Raw genomic sequence first — 21,483 nt, 5'->3', positions numbered from 1 at the left:
CACAAGGACAAAAGAAATGTGTTGATGTGGTTTTCCCAACAGCATGCTCTGATGTTCTCAGTTCTAGATTCCTAGATCCTAGCACATACTTTTGGACAGTCACTGCATGCAGGCCTGGAGACGCCATTGTGTAAAGGTGACACTTAGATTGCATTGGAGAGCCTAAGATATTGGAGATGCCAAGGGACATGGGATGCCTGTTAAGGAGAGTGGCTACTAGGATGTAGAACCAGCCCAAGAGGGAGAATTGCGTTGCAGTCAACAAAACTGGAAGCAGTTGGAGATCTGGAGTCGTTCACATCAAACGTGGAGATACAGAATGTGGAGTCTGTCCTCATGGTTCTCTTGCTTTGGCCCAGTATTTCCTCGCTGTGACCCTCTCCCTCCCTTTTGGAATGGTGGTGTATATTCCCTGCCATTGCATGTTGGAAGTATGCCTCCTCGTTTTTCCAGGGGGTTGCAGTTGAGAGAGGACCTTAGGCTCAGAAGAGAGAAGGACTTTGGTCTTGAAACAGTGTTGAGACTATGAAAGAGTATGGAGAACTTTGAGGTTATGCTGAATGCATTTCGAATTATGATACAGCAATAAACCTTTGGGGACCAGGGAGTGAAATGTGGAGGCTTGGATATGAATGATACCCTGTAGGCTCATACACTTGGATGCTTAGTCATCAGGGAGTGAGACTGTTTGAGAAGGATTAGGAGATATGGCATTGTTGGACATGGAGCAGCCTTTTCGGAAGAAGTGTTGTGAGTCTTTATTACTGTGCCTAAGAGATCCATGAAACAAAAACGTCTCTGATCTGCAAGCCCCTTGTCAAAGGACGGATAGTTCCTGAAATGCTAGAGGCTATTGTTTATGGAAGATTAGGTTGAAACACAGTGCCGTTCAGTTCAATTATATCTGTGCAAGTAGGCCTGATGGATTCATTAATTACTGGTGGAAATGTGTTGAAATCTCCTACTATAATAGTAGATTTGTCTATTTTTGCTTTGATATTTATTAGTTTTTACCTCAAATATTTTGATGTCCTATTACAGGGATCTATATATTTATATGTCGCCTATCAAAGGTTGGTAAGTCTTGGAGAATTGACATTCTTGTACTTATTTGATATCCTACATTATCCCTAACAATTTCTCTTGAGCTTCATTGGGATTTGTCTGAAATTAGATATAAGCTATCCCAACTTCCTTCTTATTTAGTGTTAATGTGGCAGAAAGCATGATTCTCTTACTTTCTGTTTTTTTAAATGGGTTTCTTGTAGACAACACATAGTTGAGCCTGTTTTTTTAATTGAATTAAATTTTACATTATTAAAGAAATGATGTGGTTGAGGAAACAAGCATATTTAACTTGATTTTGACATTAGATAATATGGTACCGTACAGCTGGACCGGTGATTCAGAGCACTGGCTGCTCTTCCAAAGGACCCTGGTCCAGCTTGCAGCACCCACTTGGCAGCTCACAACTGTAAACCGAGTTCTTAGTTGATCTAGATAATCTGGAGTCAGATACAGAGAAGAATGCGGAGAGATCAGAGAGGAGCAAGCCACCACCACACCTTACCTCCTTAGTGTCTCAGCAGACAAAAAAGGAAGTTGCTGCTTCTCCCTACTAATATCTTGCTTCCGCCCAGATACCTCACTTCTTGTGTGACTGTACAGACCTCCAGACTTCTACAGTTAGCTAATGGCAAGCTCCATTCTCTGGCCTTCAAACAGGCTCTATTTGTACAAGCAAGGTATCACCACAACAATCACTGATAATCCCAGTTCCAGGGGCTCTGGTTCCCTCCTCTTACCTATGTGGGCCCTAGGCACACAAGTGGGGCTGATCACAGGCATAGCATCTGAAAGCTCACATCTGACCCACAAGTAAGTAAGAGGCAGGCAGGGTGGGGGAGGGAGGCGGAGTTAATTAGGAACGGCATGGGTTCACCCTCAGTGACACGCCTCCTCCAACAAGGCCACACCCCCTAATCCTTCCCAAACAGCTCCACCAACTGGGCACCAAGCGTTCAAATATAGGAGCCTGTGAGGGCCATTCTCATTCACACCAACACAAGATGTGGGGCGCTCACTGGACTGTGTCAAATGCCCAGCTTTCGTTAGATGAAGCAAGGAACAAGCTCTGTTGACAAAGCACGGAGCAAGCAGCAGTGGCTTAGAGGACCTTGAGCCTCCAAGAAGCACACTCAAATCCCATGCATGAGGTTGGAGTCCAGAGGCAGCCCTGATGGTCTTAGAACTAGTGGGGAAAGAAATCCTAGACAGTGAGCAAATAGTCAAAGATACCAAGAGAAGATAACATTCAGGTTCACGGTGGATAGAGAGGAGATGTTCTGGTAAAGTTGTGTGTGTGTGTGTGTGTGTGTGTGTGTGTGTATGTGTGTGTGTGTGTTTTTTTAACACTTGACACTAGTTAAGACTTAATGGGAAGAGAGAATCTCAACAGAGAAATGCCTCCATCAAACTGACCTGTGGGCAATATTTTCCTGATGAATGATTAATGTAAGAGGGTCCAGCTCACGGTTGTATAAAAACATCAAGCTAGGTGAGCCGCAGAGAGCAAGGTAGTAAACACTGCTTCTCCACAGCCTCTGCTTCAGTTCCCTGCTTTTGCGTCCCTCCACGAAGAATTATGATCAGGACACATAAGTAAACCCTTCTCTTCCCATGTTATCACAGCAATGGAAAGCACGTAAGCAAAGTAAACTAGGGAAGGAGGTTTGAGAAAAATGTTTTGAGGCGATTTACTAACGCCGCAGCAAGTAGCATAGCATGGAGACTGAACTAAGTAGTTTCAGTACCACCAAACAAAGCAAGGTGTCTGCTCATGAGGTTCCGAGGTTTGGGGGAATGTCCTGCACCATAAGGAAGAAGGCTTAGTTAACATGTGAGTTACTTTGTATAACCAAACCATGCCATTGGGACATGTATGTTGTCCTGGCTAATTTTATGTCAACTTGACACAAGCTGGAGTCACCTGAAAGGAGGGAACCTCGGGTTAGGAAATGCCTCCTTGAAATCTAGCTATAAGATATGTTCTCATTTAGTGATCAACAGGGGAGGGCCCAACCCATGGTGAGTGGTGCTGTCCCTGGGCTGCTGGTCCTGGGTTCTGTAAGACCCAGCTTTAGCTCCTCAAGTCTCTTTGAAACTCCCTGCTACTTTAACTTTTTTACAGGCATTTCATACTTTAGATAAGCAGATTTGCTGTGTGATGTGTAAGCTGTCATCTGAGAGTTAATACTGAGACAGCAGTGACAGCGTCCCTGAGGAAGTGGCACAGGGTGTACAGTATGTTGTGAGCTAGTCACATAGTGCACACACTCACTATGGTACACTGTGAGCTAGTCACATAGCGCACACTCAGTCACACTTGAGGGAATGAGAAACTCTCTGGTGGGGCCAAGGAAATTTGCATAAGGCATATGGACTCCTTCCCAGTTCAACCCGATGTGTCCTCAACACTGGTTGGTTGCAGTATCTCTATAGTCCCTGCCGTAAATCCATGGAGGGCCACTGGGGCAAGCAGTGTGTCATTGCTCCTTCCCTGGTGCCCTTCTCATCCTCAGGAGGTTTTTCTCGATACCCCTAAAAAAAAAAAAACCTATGGTTTCCCTGCTCAGTGTTTGTGTTTCCTTATTCTTCTTGGACAGGAGACAACGAGTGTGGAAGCCACTGTCTGGGGTGCTTTTAGTGTCCGTGACCATCTGGCACCTCAGTTTCCCAAGTTAAGCTCACCAAGAGCCAAGAAAGGTTCCGTCACTCAAAAAAAAAACTAATTAAAATTTTGTTTGTGTTGGCCCTATTATTAAGGAAAGTATATCTAACAAAAGTGCTGCCATTGAAACCACTATACCCTGTGAGCTTACTGTTATCCAATAAACTCTGATGTTGTAAAAAGGCACAACTATGATCATCTATGTTTATGACATAGTACGTTCCTAATACATTTGTTTTACCTACGAAAATCAAACACGATCTTACAAAAAAATATTCAGATAATCTCAAATGGTCCCTATGGGGAAAAATTGTCCCCAATCAAGAAACCACTGACCAAGGATATGGAGGAAAACTGGAAGTAAATTATGTCACAGAGCCAATAGCTTGAAAATTAGCAATACCAAGTACTTGAAAGACACTGAGGTAAAGCGGGGAGTGGGGGGATTTGTAGGACATCCAGGAGTGCTAGTGAGACCTTCTCCCGTGTGTGTATAATGTGTTTACACCAAGGCCACTAATCAGAAAAACAGCTGAGGTAACTGTGTCTATGGTATTGACAGTGAAGCTTACCAGCACCCCCTAGTGGTGGATAAGGAGAGGTTCACAGGGTTCTCACCTGGGAGTCCAGCTATTCTTCCTGCATGACCACTCACCCTCAGCCCACTCCAGCTGCAACGATCTTGACAGATACACGCGTACACAGAGAATGGCAGGGCGACGGAAATTGGGCTCCTATCATGCAGCTTCCAAGAGGTCACCATCCATGATGGGATGGTGATGAGGGTGGTGGTGATGATGGTGATTGTGATAATGGTGGTGATGATAATGATGGTGACAATGGTAGTGATGGTGATGGTGGTGATGATAATGGTGATGATGATAGTGGTGGTGATGATTAGTGATAATACAGCTATTTTGGATCATCCACACTTTTTTTTTTCCGAGACAGGGTTTCTCTGTATTGTTTTGGAGCCTGTCCTGGAACTCACTCGGTAGACCAGAGATCCGCCTGCCTCTGCCTTCAGGTCTATTTCACAAGATGGAACCCATCCCTGACACTGCTTGGGTGACCAAGAGTCACAGACTAGATAGACCAGGTCCTAGAGTAAAACCAAATACAAACAAACAAAAAATAAAAAAACAACAGTAGCATAGCAATGAAATGCCCTCCTAGTGACATCCTGTCCTTCTCATAAATCAGTCCCACTTAGATGAAGTATTCAGGTAAATCTGTAGAGATAGGAAATACATCGGTTGGTCCCCGTTGTCAAAGGGAGACGGCAGTGGGCAGAAACTGCTGCATGGTTAAGGATTTTACTTAGGGCCAATACACATGTCTGTAATTAGATATTGAGGTACTGGCTGCACAATATTATGGATTTAATTAATGCCACTGAGTTGTTCACCCTAAACCGGATAATTTATGTTACAAGAATTTCTCTTCAATAAATTACACAATAAAAACACAAAATAGAAACTCAAGTAAATCTCCCTATGAATTTTCTATTTCAAAAGATACTTTATTAAACATCTATTTGAATGCAAAAATGAATCCCAAATTAAATAATTCCTCCTGGAAAAGGGCCCAGAAAAGAATATAGAACTGTTTATAACTTATTAACTTGCAAACACGCTGCACCTCTGCCAGGCTTCTGCATAATGTAATTCCATTGAGTGTTTGCTTCATTTGGAGCTATTTTTCCGGGCGAGTGAATGTTATTCACAGAGTGGCTCTTGGAGTATTTATAGTTAAATGTCGATCTTTGTTTTCCGGTTTCTGTGAAGACTCCCTTTCTGAAAGCCTCAATTCGTTCATGGCTTAGGAAACTGAAGGATCTTTCGGGTGCTTCTCATTGATGACTGAGAATTTCACCTCCTCATCCAGCCCGTTTTCCAGGGCCTTCATCACAAAATACCAGGGATCAGGTTGGCCTAAACAGCAGAAATTGACATGTGAAACAAGATTGTTTCTAACCTAAAAAAAGATTATCTTAAAAAAACCACTGGGGATGTAGAACACTGGGTAGCATGTATGAAGCCCTGGGTTCAGCCCCCGCCATTCACACACGGAGAAAAGGCTGCTTTTATGTTACCTAAGTTCCTTCTCCCGCTGCTGGGATGAAATGCCCAGATTAAAGCAATTTAAGGGGAGAGGGATTGCTTTGGTTCACAGTTCTAGGGTTCGTCATGGGGAGGATGGCCTGGTGGTAGGAACTTGAGGCAGCTGGCGACACTGAACTCAGGTAGCAGAGGATAAGGACTGCTTATGCCCAGCCTGCTTCCTCTTTGCACGCAGACCAGGATCCAAGCCCCTGGAACGCAGTGACCTTGTTTAGGATGGGTCTCCACACTTGCTTAGCCTAATCAAGATGCTCTCTCATAGGCATGCCCAGAGATTAACCTAACCTGAAAAACTCGAAGCTAACCCTGGAGGTTTGTCCCCCAGGTGATTCTGAATCCTGTCACAATCACAATCAGTATTAACTGCCATCCTAGACTAGTCCTGGTTATCAGTGGGTATCCTGTAACAGCGTTCTACAATAGGGATAAACTTGGTTTTGGTTTGGGTTTTTTTTGGGGGGGGTTGGGGCGTTTGGGGGGGCTGGGTTTTTTTGTTTTGTTTTGTTTTCTTTTCTTTTGGTTTGGTTTGGTTTTTTGAGATAGGGTTTCTGTGTCTAATAGTCCTGGCTGCTCTGGAACTCGCTTTGTAGACTAGGTTGGCCTCGAATTCACAGAGATAGTTCTGTCTCTGCCTCCCAAGTGCTGGGATTGAAGGTGTGTACCACCACTACCCGGCATCCAGATAGACTTTTAAGCAGGGGTATATTATGTTTTTAATAAAATAACTAATAATCAGTTCTGAGAAAGCATGACTACTCTCAAGGCATTCCCATTTGTAACATGAGGCTAAAACTCATGCTGTCTGTCTTTCTGGAAAGATATAGAAACAGTGTAAACTAACAGTGGATCTAATCTAATGCCCAGTGAAACTTTGTATAATGCCATCCAGGGCAACACAGGTGCCACAATTGTCAGAGCTGAGGATCGCAAGGGGGAAACACCAAATCCACTACTGTCCAATTAAAGCAAGCTGTATTTCGGAGTACACCAAGGACTGACCAGTCAGCTGTCTCACTCTAAGTTGGATTTTGAGAGAGCAGCCCCTGCCAGCCTTTTGAGGTCCCTTTCATAGGAGAGATAAGGTGTTCACAGGGGTGAATTGACTGGTATACACTGTTAGAAAGATAAAACATAAGGGTAGGAACAAGGGTAAGAATATACATCATGTGAATGGGGTTTGCAAGCCGTTATTGTGTCTAAGAATGGGGAACTTATTAAGATTTATTTATTATGTATACAGTGTTCAGCCTGCAGGCCAGAAGAGGGCACCAGATCTCATTACAGATGGTTGTGAGTCACCATGTGGTTTCTGGGAATTGAACTCAGGACCTCTGGAAAGAGCAGAAACTGCTCTTAACCTCTGAGCCATCTCTCCAACCTCAGGAACTTATTTCACAAATAGAAACCTTAACTTGGAGGACTTAACACAAGACAAACGGGAACTCATTCTTTTTTTTTTTTTTTTTTTTTTTTTTTGATTTTTACGAGACAGGGTTTCTCTGTATTGTTTTGGAGGCTGTCAGTCCAGCCCGGGCTCGAACTCACAGACATCCGCCTGTCTCTGCCTCCCAAGTGCTGGGATTAAAGGTGTGCACCACCACCGCCTGGCGGGAACTCATTCTTTAACTGAAAACAGAACCCTTAACCTGCAAGGTCTATTGTTCCAGTTTTGGTCTCACACAGTCACACGAGAAGTATAAATTTAAAACAGAAGAGCTTCGTAATGCGCACGTCCGTTGCCAGTTCAGTTGAATTGGAAGAGTTATGAGCGTCAGAATGCACACATGTGCCACTCAGCGAGCTGCTCTTCTCATTGGCTGAGAATGGTGCTGGGGGGTGAGTTGGGAAGGAAGGAAACTCACATTCTAATTTCGTCTTCCCTTTTATGTATACTTTTTTTTTGCATGAATGCATTTGCTCTCAATCAACACTCCTTTTGTGAAGGGAGAAGGGAAGGGGGCTGGGGTACTATCGCGTCTATGGCAGCACGGCCTTCGGAGGAGTGTCAGAGAGCATCAGTCTCCTGATGCCTCCTGGAGAGGAGAGGCAATCAGCTTGTTTGTCTTCTGCACAGAGAGATTGCCTCTCTTTCAATGGAGGACTGGAGGGTTTTGTTGTTGTTTTCTTTTTAATTTTGCCTTTCCTATCTACAGCAGCAGAGCAGAGTCTCACAATTCATAATTACTTTCTTTTCTCTCTCTCGTTAGCTGCACATTGTGAACGCTACGGGAAGACAGAATTGGTAACGCTGATTATTTTCATTTTGGTTTATCGTTCAGCTTTGGGATCCTCAGCCTCTCTGTGTTTCTACCTCTACACTTCACTTCGGAGGTTCTAAGTAAAATAAAGAATCAAAAATTTCCGTAAACAGCCGGGCGTTGGTGGCGCACGCCTTTAATCCCAGCACTTGGGAGGCAGAGGCAGGCGGATCTCTGTGAGTTCGAGGCCAGCCTGGTCTACAGAGCAAGTTCCAGGACAGCCTCCAAAACAATACAGAGAAACCCTGTCTCGAAAAACAAAAAACAAAACAAAAAAAATTTCCGTAAACAACTAATTTTAATTTTACATATCCTCTTCTAGGGCCCTTTTAAAGGGAAAGTCAGGCTCTGTGCTGGTTAACTGTTCATCAGCTTGACACAAACTAGGGTCATTTAGGAAGAGGCAGCCTCAATTGAAGACTCGTCTGTGGAGCATTTCGTTGATTAATGGTGGGTGTGGGAGTGCCCAGCCCACCGTGCGCGGTGCCGCCCCTGAATGGCAGTGGGGGAGCCAGTAAGCAGTGTTCCGCCATGGTCTCTGCTTCAGCTCCTGTCCCCAGGTTCCTGCCTCACTTCTGCCTTGGCTCCCCCAGTGAGGGGACCCTCATCAGGATGTACAAGCCAAATAAACCCTGTCCTCGTCCTCCCCAAGTGACTTTTCGTTAGGGTGTTTTATCGCAGCAATAAAACCAAACTAGAACAGTCTCACATAACTTTATAAGAATCATATAACATCAGTATAAAAGCGAGATATTAAAAATACAAGAAAGGATAATTCCAAGCCAATTATCATGAGCACCACAAGAAGAAAACAATTGTGAGCAGAAAGTGGTGGTATACTCCTGACATGCACATTCATTATGGCCAATATGTTTATATAAAGATACAAGTTGCTCTGATGTTAGAAAAATGTATTAGTGTGCATATAAAATGTGTAAATTAAAAATTAAAAATAAATGATTAACTTAGAACTAGAGTTCCAGTTCCAGGACAGCCTCCAAAGCCACAGAGAAACCCTGTGTGGAAAAAAAAAAACAAAACCAATATGCATAGGCTTAAGAAAAAGAAAAAGGGTATAGACAGTAATAAAAATAATAGTTTGAAGTAATAAAGTCTTTAAAGAGTAAAGTAATAATAATAATAATAAAAGAATATGCCATGTAGAGATGGGAAACACACAGGGAGTCTGGAGCCTGTGTGTTACTACGTTGTCTTTGAATTTTTTGATTGCCGATAAGGAAATGGCAGCTCATGGAAGACATGGGCTGGTGAAAGGCTCTGCTGAATTAAACCAGCCCAGAAACTTTAAGAATGCCTTAAATTTAAAATGAAAATCAATAGATGTATTGCTTTGGAGAAGAGATTGTGCTTTTTGTTACCACAGAAAAATGAAAGGCCGTGGATTCATTCAAAGCTAAAGATGATCCGGTTTAATTGGGGGAGACCCCTGGAAATCCTGACTACAAACATAAAGAAGTAAACTTAGAAAAACTGCAAGACAGGTGGCATATATTTTACCTGCTCAAAAATAAAACAAAAAAAAATCATCTTTGGCTGACTTGTATACAGTGCACAGTCTATACCTGTATTAATGCCAATATGAATGTTACCTTTGAAAGTTTATGTTTTCAGATGAGGGGACAAGACATCAATGGAAATAGGTGGCCTGGGTGATCCAGCCTCTCAGAGTCTCTGTTACAGTTCCCTCAGAGTTATGCATCCAGGACAACTTCAAGGCTGCTGTCTGAGGTGGTCCAGCCTCACAGACTACTCTTGACCATTATCCTAATTTTCTCAGGGTCCCCCAAATATACCAGCACCCCCAGACATCAGGAAGCAGTTTAGAGAACACAATGCCCACATTCCCAAGAGATGGGGCAGGCGGATCTTTGTCATTATTTAGGGGGACTTGATAACAAATTGTTATAGGCCATGATCAAAGAAAACTGAACAGAGGAGATTAGATTCAGGGATCTCTTTCTGAAGAGAAACAGGGGGATATAGTATAAAAATGATGAGATAAAAGGGTGGATTGTTGAGTCTACTTTAGAAAAATCACTAGTTTCAAATATTTTACATTGGTACGGATTTTGTTATCTTGATACGAATTTAAAGTTATTTTTATTATACTGAATTATGCTTCTACTCTTGTTTGGGGTATTGTGCTTATGCATTTCTTAACATATAGTTAAGAAATGCAGGTTAGTAGTTAATTATCTATAACAATCAAACTTGTAGTCATATTAGGTATGTTTTCAAAGTTAAATAGATGTATTTAGATGGATAGATAGTCTTCAAACACTTCAAGGGCCTATAGAATATGCCATGTAAGATGTTTAATAACACAGGGCTTTTTATGACAGTGAGACATATCTCCTTCTGGGAGCACCAATCTATATCATGTAGACGGAAGTTTCTATCCCATCTGATCCCGCAGCCACTTTAGTCCCAAATAAACACACAGAGGCTTATATTAATTATAAACTGTTTGGCCAATGGCTCGGGCTTCTTATTGACTAGCTCTCTCTTAATTATTAACACATTCCTATTAATCTGTGTATCTCCACATAGTCTTGATTTAGCGGTGATGCCCAGGCTTTCCTTGGTAGCTATACAGTATCTCCTTAATTCCATCTACTATCTTTCTCTATCCCTGACTAAATCCAGTCTGCTCATTGGCCAAAACAGCTTTATTCATCAACTAAAAGAAACACATACTCACATCATACAGAAGGACATCCCCCATCAACATCATAAAAGGATGGTGGGCAACAAAGAGACTCCACATGGAGTTTGCATTCATTGTGGCAAGGTGCCATGCCCACTGCTCAGCCTGTATCCGAGAATGTGTGGAGGGTGTCGGGATTGATGACACAGATACCCAAAGGCTCCTCAAGAAGGCTCTTCTTTATTCCTACTCTGGCTGGTTATTATATACCCTGACACCAGAGGTGGAGGTGGGTGGGTATGAAGAGGCGGTTAGTCTTTGGAAAAGGTCAAGGACAGGGCGGTTCCCATGGGCAAGCCCTTTTCAGGAATTTATTGCCCCGGGCATTGTATTGTTTTTAGTAAACATGTTTTTTAGTAAACATTGTCTTACAGCTGGCTGTCCCAGGCTGATGGGGAAGTGGGTCTCTGGCCAAGGTCTGTTGTCCCCACAGAAAGGTCATCCACTGGACAAAGAAACTGCTCTTGCCTTGACTGCTGGCAGTATGCTGTACAAACTGGACAAGCGGGACACAAAGGAAAGACTGTCAGACTTTGCCAAGATAAGGCAAGTCAGTCCTTCAAACTTCCTGCTTCACAGAAAAGCCTTCCTGACATTCTGCAGGACGCACAGAAAAGTGACTGCTAATCTTTGCCAAAGCAAGGCAGGACAGTCCTTCAAAATTCATGCTTCACAGAAAGTCTGTCAGATATTCTAGGCCTGTAGGCCAAAGATGGATGCCCCAATATTGCAGAGGAACCTTTGAGTACTATCCAGGCAGCCAGATGTCTCTGTCATTTATTAGTTTTGGAAGTGGCTCACATTGCATTTCCTGTTTACTCTGGTATATTATATCCTTCTGGGAACTTTGATGGAGTTGAATACTAGACAGTTATAATTGTAGTTTTCCTTAGCCATGATAGGACATGTAAATGGAGTTCTTAATTGGTCTAGGTAAAAAAAAAGTCAGAGTCAGATATAGAGGGAATTTCTGAGAGATCAGAGAGAAGGAGCAAGTCATTGCACAACATATTGCCTTAGTGTCTCAGCAGTCAAGAGAATGAGTTCCTCTTTCTCCCTGCTTATATCCTGTTTCTGCCCAGCTACCCCACTTCCTGTCTGTCTGTGCAGAGCTTCAGACCTCTATGGTTAGCTAGCAGCAAGCTCCATTCTCTGACCCCCAGATACGATTTATTTGTACAAGCAAGATATCACCACAAGAATGTAAATTAAGTATACAAAACTCTGAACTCATCAAGAGAAGATGGTTAATGGAATATTTCCTCTGAATTTGACAAATACATATGGACTGGTCATTGTGAATGTAATTCTTACCTGATAGCTGTTCTTTTTTGTTTGTTTGTTTTTTGAGACAGGGTTTCTCCGTGGCTTTGGAGCCTGACCTGGAACTCACTCTGTAGACCAGGCTGGCCTTGAACTCACAGAAATCCACCTGCCTCTGCCTTCCAAGTGCTGGGATTAAAGGCATGCGCCACCAACGCCCAGCTCTGATAACTGTTCTTAATGTATATATTTTTACTGTGTTAGAGTTAAAAACCTTTCCTTTTTATTTAGAGGAAATGGGGGAAATGTTGTGGAATAATCTTTTTTGTACACTGTGAAGTGTCACCCTGATTTAGTAAAAGCTGAAATGGCCAATAGTTGCCAGGACTTCCAGGGACAGGGAATGCAGGGAAGAAGAGTAGCAGAGATTGACGTGGAGGGGCCAAGAAGGCAGGATGGACAGCCATAGATGAGTCAAACAAGCCTCGGGGCAGCACACGGATTAACTGAAATGAGTTAAATTATAAGAGCGAGCCTAAAATCAAGTCTAAGCTATTGGCTGAGCTTTCCTTAAAAAAAAAAAAAAAAAAAAAAAAAAAAAAGAGGCTTAGTTCAAACAACATGGTCTCCCTACATGGAGGTGGCTGAGGCAGTGGTGGCAGGACTGGAAGCCTCCCCGGGGGTGTGGCTTCATGGCTGGGAAGGCAGTCAACAGCTGAGGCAGTGATAGGATTAGGTGAAGTTGCTGTGCTGCAGATATTAAAACAAAACAATAGGCAAGGCACCCTGAGTGCCAAACTCTACCCATCAAACGCTCTGTCCTGTGAAACCTCAAATCCATTTCAAAGAAGACAGCCTAAAATAAGAATGCTAACCAACAGGATTCCCTGAAGGGAAAGGAAAAAAATACACCGAGACCACTGCAGCTTTGGCTCAAGGGGGTGAGGCTGCGTACCGAGCTGGCAACAGAGCTTTTCAGAATCATCCACGCGGTACGGTTTTGCAGGCATAAAGGTTGTAAGGTGGATGGGGTCACGAACTGGGACCACAAGGTTCCAGAGACTCTGTAGCCAAGCAATGTGTGGCAGGCGGAGTCAGAGTCCCTGCAAGGTGATCCCAAGATGTCATTTCATAAGCTGTGAGGGTGACTCTGAAATGACAGTGGAGACCACCCCAGGTTGTTGGAGATGCCAAAGCCACGGGGCATTTGCTAAAGAGAGCGAGCTATAGACAGGGGCGAAGCTGGCCTAAGACGAGATTCGTGTGTGGCAGGTTGCAGAGTTTGAGAGGCCTGGCTCCCCAGACATTTTAGAGTCAAAACTCCACAAGTTTGAACCAGTACTGGCGACTGAGTCGTGCTGAACAGAAGGACCTCCCACAGCTCGGCACTCTGCACCCCTTAAGGCTGCAGAGACACCCCCCCTTAAAGTAATAGATGAGTGTCAAATTGACAAGAGGTGGAATTGTGACTCTCACACTGTCAACACGACAGGATGTAAAGTCATCGAGCAGACAACTCTCTAGACAGACACGCCTGGGAGGGAGTCCCTAAACTGAGCTCATTGAGATGGTGAGACCTCGATGTGTGTGCATCACCATTCCAACCCCAGTCCTGGAGCCCTGAGCTGAACGGGAAGGAGAAAGCGAGCTGAGCAGCCGGGTACCCGCCCCGCCCCCTGCTCTCTCTGCTTCACTAAATTACTAAGAAGGCCCCGGAAGCCTCGAGCTCCTGCCAGCATGAATTCACTGCCATGATGCGCTGGACTCTTGAACTATGGGGCAGAACAACCCTCCCTTCCCAGAGTTCCTTTTGTCAGGAGTTTTGGCATTAAAACAAGAAGGAAAAAAAAAAAAACAATAACGGATGCGTGTGATTAGTTCACCTCGGACGATACGCACTACAAAGAAAACTGCTGCTCAATGGTAGCGTTTTCACACTCCTGCTCTTAAGAGTTTGAAACGTCGGTAGCTTGTAACTTCCGGCTGAATGCATTAAGGATGCAAAAAGCGGCTCCCGGGGAGTGAGCTGGAGAAGCAGAAGAAAGAGGCCAGCTGCAGGCAGCACAGTGCGACAAGGAGCGTCTGCTGGGCCAGGCTTGCCGCCTTAGCGCCTGTGGCAAGACACGAACAGCTAGGTGGGGAAATGTCGGAGCAGAGTTTACTAGAAATACTTGAGAAAGCAAGCCAGCAGCAGCAAAGAGAAGAGCAGCCAAGTTCGACGGAAGAAAAGGATCTAGAAGACTCTGATAAAGACGACTCTGAAATGAAGCATTCAGATTCTCGGTGGAACAGCTTCTGCGGCGATTAGGATCTGCTAAGGCCTTGCTTCGCTTATTTTGACTTCTTTTTTTCCTCTTCATTTTGGTTTTTTGGAGACAGGGTTTCTCTGTGTAGCCCTGGCTACACTGGAACTCCCTCTGAAGATCAGGCTGGCCTCGAGCTCACAGAGATCCGCCTGTTTCTGGAATGCTGAGAATAAAGTCAAGCGCCCACCCCGCTCTGCTTACTCTGTTTATTGTTTATATATGCCTTTAGGTGGGAAAAATAAGCTGTTATGCAAACTAAAAGGAAAACAAAACCCTATCTCGAAAAACCAAAAAAAAAAAAAAAAGGAAAACAAGCAGAAAGTGAAATCCCTGACCACATATTATCTGTGAAAGTCTACGCTTCTAGAAATTTGTGGTCTACCACAACTAGACAACAAATCCTAAAACTGACATTTGTTTCGTTTTTTGAGGCATCTATAATAGACACAGAAAAGTAACTACATAAATGGTATATTATGTACTCTTGAGTTGGAAATCTAATAAGTCTCCAAAGTAAAGGGCAGACTGGCAAGGTGTCTCAGCGGAAGAGGGTGCCTGCCACCCAGCACCCATCCTCAGCACCCGTGGTGGAGAGAAGGGCCAGTGCTGTGTAAGAGGAGCAGCAGCCAGCAATGGAGTAGACCTCACGGCTCTGGAATGCGTGAGACTCCCTTGTTCTCATTTTCCGTCCTCCGCAAATCTCATATCTAACAGAGGGGAAGGTGACTTCTAGCCCGCGTTTGCCTTTTTCTGGGTCTCCTATTGGAACAATTGGAAGGATAATCTAAGTCCTGTCCCTGACCATCTTTACTAACTGTCCTAACCACCTGTATCTTAGGCTAACTCCGAAAGTCCCATTAAATCAACAGATCTAACCAATCATCATTGGCTCTCATAAAACTCATCTTCATTATGATTTGCAAGCAAATTGCCCAGTGAGGTGTGGGATTTTCCCAAGAAACAATCACGCTATACTAGATGCAGTGGGATCCTCTCATATGGTAATGACACCGTGGCAAATTCAGCGGGGAACAGGGCAGCAGCAAGGGGCATGCTGGAGACCATCCCCTCCCAGGAGGCACCCAGTGGAGCTTTGCTGTCCTCTAAACTGTATCCCATAAGCCCCGTTGCTGTCTGTAGTTCCTCTGACATGGCCACCGGCAGAGAACCAGCTTCCTCAAGGTGTCCCGGACATCTTGCTCCCCAGTCCCACATGCGCAAAAAATAAAATAAAAACCTTTAAAATAAAAGTGGGGAGGCTAGAAAGAGGGCCCAGCGGCTAAGAGCACTGCCTGCTCTTGCAGAGGGCCCTGATCTAATTCCTAATACACAAAACGGTGGCTCACAACCGTCAGTAGCTTCAGACCCAAGCGGATCCAATGCCCTCTTCTGGCCTATGAAGACGCTATATGCTCATGGTACACACACGCGTAGCTAGAACACAAACATAAAGTAAATAAATCTACAAAGTTTTAAGCAGTAAATGGCATCAAATTCTTTAAGTAATTAAGGTGTATTTTTGCCTGTAATCCTAGCACTTGGGAAGCTGAGGCAGGAGGACTGCTGTGAGTCCAATGCCAGGCTGGGTTCCATGGAGAATGCCGGGCAAACACTAGTGGCCTTGTGAAAACTTGGAGATAGCCTGAGGACTTGGGGATTTGCAAGCTGATGGCGTTTATAACATAGAGAGAGACGGGAGATGCAATGACAGTTTGGGAGCATTCTTGCTGACGGTGGAAAAAATACTCAGGATTTGAACAAGGTGTGTGGGAGATCAGAAGTAGGGTTCTCTACGTCCCTTTACAACTTGTTGGGATACAGTCGTCTTCACACTGACCCGAGAAGGGAGACAAAGTTGAGACGTCATAACAGTGCTTTCAGCAACCCTTTCTCCACAGTACAGACTAGCGATTCCTTTCGCTGAGCATCTGCTACAGGCCAGGAATAAATGCCAAGCCACAGCAGATGAGAGTCCTCCCACATTTTGCTTTTGGACAGCTGAATTAAATGAGATCAAGTGCTTCTCTGTGGAGATGGGGATCAGGGCTTTCCTGGGTCTGGGACTGGTGGGAGGATTGTGCGTTATTTACCGTCTTTAACCTCGTGTGTTAAAAAAATGGGGATTGACTGAGGCTATGTGAAAAGAAAACAGAGGAGCCCACACTGCCCATTCCAACTCTGGTAAAAGAAGGACGGGGGGAGCCAGAAGGAAATAGGAGGGGGAATATGATCAAGTGCAATATGCCTGCTGGAAAATGTCACAGGGAAAGCCATTGCTTTGTACATTGACAAAACATGGCAAATAGCAATTATGGGTGAGATACAGTCCAGTGGGAGACCAGTCGGTTTAACACGATACATATAGATATAGATATATACATCTACATAATGTTATATATAATATATCTATCTAGTATACACACAAATGTTTATATCTCCACAACTATTCCACCTTACAGTTAATAATATGCTACAGAACTTTTAAGACTCAGGTAAGATTATTATATAAGGTAAGTGTCCTATTTAATTCATGACCACACGCAGAGAGAGATGCAAACCTCCACCTTGGCTCTTGCAGCTTATGCCAATTCCGTAATTCCGTGTAATTGTTCTCCACAGAGACTAGTCCGTTTAGAATGAAATTCTTAGAGCTGCTTGGAATTACTGCAAGTCATGATTCGCAGGAGTGTGGACTGAATTTCCCAGGAAAAAAGAAAGCTGCACCTGTGTCAAACATTCCACGAGCTGGTTCACTGACTGTGGAGAGACGGAATGTTCCGGTCGGGAGCCAAAGTCACCCGGGACCCTCTTCAGTCCCCGAAGAAGCCACCTCCCTGTGTGGCCTAACTTCCTGTTGACCATTAAGTAAATCATTTAAGAAGACACAGACACCTAGCCTGCACCAACCCAAAGTTGGAGCCTATCAGCAGATGACGTCTGAGGCCTGTGGCAGAGGTTCCTGACCCACGCCGCCTCATGCTTCCAGCAGGGTATTTGAACATGCCTTGACTTAGGAGGTCTCTTACCATTCCCATATTGGAATGTGGTATTTGGGGAAACCTGAATTTGTGCTCCTCGGCCAAGGTCATTCATATTTGACTACAGAATAAAGCTATCTTTTCCCTTTGAGGTAATAGATATGTCAGAAGTACTTTCCAATAGCCACCTACAGCTTGATAAAATTTCACTCGTATCATAACATCTTTATAATCATGTAGTCTTTGGGGCAGGTTCGAACACCCAAGGACAGAGGTACCGTCCAATCTTCCACACACAGTTTTTTTTTTAAACCCAAACTTGGGAGCTGGAGGGATGGCTCAGTGTTTAAGAGCACTGAAGGTCTTCCAGAGGACCCGGGTTCAAACTCCAGAACCCACATGGGCGCTTGCAACTGTCGGTAACTCCGGTTCCAGGGGACATGACACCCATAGCAAAACACCAATGCACATAAAATAAAAATAGATAAAAAATAAAAACCTCAAACTACTGTAACACATAAATTGGAAGAATTAAGGCTGGGGAGACAGACCAACTGACAGATTGCCTGCCTTGCATGTGCAAAGGCCTGGGGTTAATCCTCAGAACCTACACGGAAAATCTAGGCATGGTGTTGCACCCTTGTAACCTAGCGGTGGGAAGTGTGGGCAGGAGGGTCCGAGGTCCACTGGTCAGTCAGCCTACTTGGTGAGCTCCAGGCCAGAGAGCGATAGAAAAGGAAAGAGAAGAAAAGGAAAGAAGAAAGGGTGGGCAGTGCCTGTGATGGCTGCTCTTGGTTGGAGCACGTCTGGAGTTAACTAACACCCAAGCTCTGGAGTGAGAAGATTGACCTTTAATCTGGACCACACCTTCTGCTGGCAGCCTATATAGAGGACATGGGAGAAGGAAGCTCTCTGCCCGCCTGCTGGCAGACCTGCTCCTTCACTGGAATTACAGTCTACTTCTCCAGGGTTCTGGTGTATGCTGAGACCCGCTGTAGACTGAGCAACTACTGGACTCTTGAACCTTCTGCTGGTAGACAGCCGCTGCTGGACGAGCTGGGCCACAGCGAGGAAGCCATCTAATAAACCCCACGTATGTGAAACATATATGGGAATGTATCAGCTCTGTTCTTGAGAACCCCGGCTAAAGCAACATGAGGCAGAGATGGTGTCTATTAAAAGAGATTTTCAACAGATTTCCAGATGGACTAATACACAGGACCCAATCGGGAAGACAAGACCTACCATTGAGTTGAATGGTCTCTGAGAGGGGCTCACACAGCATTTGGTTTATAACACTCATACATAGGATTCTGGTGGGTTCTGAGTCTATTGTCTTCAAAGGGTTGCCAAGAAACCTAAATGAGATCACAGAGAGGCACCTACCCCATGGGATTAGATCACAGGGACATCTCCACTGCAAACCAAGTTAAGTCTTGTTGGTGACAGTCCCGGGAAATGTCCAGGGAAGGGATGAGGCCAGAGCTGCAGGTCTTACAAGCTTGGTCTTAAGCCTGGTTCTACGGGGAGGGGGGTGGTATTGTGATGTCAGGAACCTTCACAGCGAGGATTGTTCACCGTGCTGGAGTTCTTGACTCTTGGCTGGTAGGGGTGCCCAGCAGATTCTGGTGAGCATTGCCCTTCCCTTCACGGGCACCTACAGTTTAATCCGTCTGTCTGTGCTAGGTTTTAGATACAGGGTGGAGTGGGGTTCAGGAGGACACTGAGACAGCTTACCAGTGGGTAAGGAGTTTAGAAGAGGAGTTACTATCGCCCTGGACAGAGAGGGAGGCAATGGCATGGCGGAGACTCAGGGGAGCCTTTACACCCCAGCACCTAAGACAGAAAGCCGGGTAAAGTCTCTGCAGAGAGACATCAGAGCCCAAGTGTTGGAAGCGGGGAGGGTCTGTTCCAATAGCTCTCTGAGGAAGAAGGAGGTTCACACCAAGAGCCTGCAGCCAGGCTCTCTGGCTCCCAGGCAGGAGGCAGGGAAGACATGTGGAGCAGGATAGGGCCCCAAGTTGCCCTTTGCTGTTAATTCACTTCCAAGGTAAGAAAGCCCGGCTTTGGGATGTCTGATAACCAGGGACTGGCAGTGTCCCAGCCGAGTGCCCGCAGACGCCTATAGCCCTAGCACTTGGGAGGCAGAAAAAGGGGGATCAGGACTTCAAGGTCATCCCAGGCTGAGGAGTCTGAGCTCTGGGCTACACGAGACCCTGTCCAAAACTCGAATAAAAAGACCAGCCTAGGACCTATACCCTAACACCCAGGAAGAGAGGGCAGAGGGAGGACTGAAACTCGTGGACTAGCTATTTCTTTGTATGCTTATGTGATAGAGGGTCTTGTGACACAGCCCAAACTGGGATGAAATCCACAGCCATCCTCCTGCCTCACCTTCCCAAGTACTGGGATTACAGGCATGCACCATTACACCCGGTGACCTACAGATTTGAGAGCATCTAATGCACCAAGTTTTACAGGAACATTTCTCTGTGCTGACTAAAGTCCATGGACATTTCTGTGGGGTTAGACTTAAGGCAGACTGTTTTGGCTCCACTCTTATTCATCTAATCTAAATGAAGCTATTTAACCTCCTGAAGCCTCGTTTCTTGTTATCTGTTAGATGGGCACAATACTAGGATCTACAGTTGGGTATTAGTTTTTTTCAACAATTATAGAATATCATTTTATTTACAGAATTTTTAAAATTAAAAGGTCATATTAGTTAATTCCTTTTCTAATTCTGCCATAACAGAGTCTTTTAAAAGACTGGATGAAAATACAGAACTGTAAAGGGTTAATCTTTAAAGACCAAACTGAGTTAATGCCTTAAAGTACTTAGCATATTGCCTGATACATCCATAGGCCACTTTCCATAACTGTGAGTTTATTTCAGTAGCTCAGTAACTAGTTTTTTAAGTTTTTAGTATTGCATTTTTGGTGTGTGTGTGTATGTGTGTGTGTGTGTGCGCGTGCATATGAACACGTGAGCTCAAGGGCATGTTGGCAGAGACTACAGTGTGTATGGGGAGGTCAGACATACCTTATGGAAATCCATTCTCTCCTTCTACTGTGTGAGAACTCAGGACATCAGTCTTGGCCACAAGTGCTGTCTGAACCCTCTAAGCTGTTCCAACTGCCCATCAAACAGTTTTGTTTTAGTCTGTGTTCACGAATATTGTGATCCAATTTTTTGTTCCAATCCAGTGATATCTTCAGGAATAAAGTTAGATAACTCTTGCTGTGGCATTATATATCTTGTGCCTGCAAACAGTTAAAGAAGCTATCAAGAGTATGCTTGTTGCCTTCACTGAGCATAAAATAAAAATGCAAAGTTAAACTGTCATAAGTCTCCCGGATAGACCGAAAGCTGTTCAATTCAGTGCTTCCAAGTGTCTTTCCAAAGTGGCCCATTTTCAAATATTCCTAACACGGGGGAAGGGGAGCCATCTGGTGCATCTCTTGTGAAGCTGGGCCTTCTGAGCTCTCGGAGCCCTTCCCCGGGGACGTCAGCAAAGGTGGATGGCCAAGAAGTGTGTCTCCAGGGGGAAGGAGTAAGCAAAATCTGTCACGAATCTCTCTGAAAGTCAGTATAGACCAACACCACAGACACACAGTGTAACAAGCAAGAGTGTGGAGAGGAGAAACCAGAATGGGTTCTCGCGGTCTAACCTGGGCAGATGCCTGTAGTTAAACTGAGAAAGACCAACCAGGGACTGTATGTTAATATGTCCTCCTGAGGAAAGCAGACCAGAGGAGGCTGGCAACCCTCCCCACTACCCATCCCTTCAAAACAGTAATGTCTACTATTGTCCCCACTTTGTAGGGAAGGAAACGAAAATTCACTGGGGCTAATGAACTTCTTCCTGTATCTACACAGCAGGCAAAGTTGGGGGCCGGTCTGTTTGATCAGATCGGCTTTCAGTCTTCTGGGTGTTAGTCATGCAAGGAAGAAATTGCAGATTGAAAGAAGTATGGACCCTGGCGGTGGTGGCGCACGCCTTTGATCCCAGCACCCAGGAGGCAGAGGCAGGCGAATCTCTGTGAGTTTGAAGCCAGCCTGGTCTACAGAGTGAGTCCCTGTCTTAAATAAAATA

General features: G+C 44.7%; 1 long non-coding RNA gene across 1 annotated transcript; it reads right to left on the bottom strand.

Annotated features, from left to right (window-relative positions):
• Positions 1–5,238: 5,238 nt before the first annotated feature.
• LOC121140726 lies at positions 5,239–18,714 on the bottom strand. Its single transcript, XR_005877646.1, has 2 exons — positions 18,632–18,714; positions 5,239–5,664 (listed from the first exon to the last, which is right to left on the bottom strand). It is a non-coding gene; the product is annotated as an uncharacterized LOC121140726 (long non-coding RNA).
• Between the last annotated feature and the right edge of the window lie 2,769 nt (positions 18,715–21,483).

Source organism: Mesocricetus auratus, unplaced genomic scaffold (genome assembly GCF_017639785.1).
Source record: "Mesocricetus auratus isolate SY011 unplaced genomic scaffold, BCM_Maur_2.0 Super-Scaffold_100006, whole genome shotgun sequence".
NCBI classification, from domain to species: Eukaryota; Metazoa; Chordata; class Mammalia; order Rodentia; family Cricetidae; genus Mesocricetus; species Mesocricetus auratus.
The sequence above is the reverse complement of the archived record's forward strand: the minus strand, read 5'-3'. Positions and strand labels throughout refer to the sequence as shown.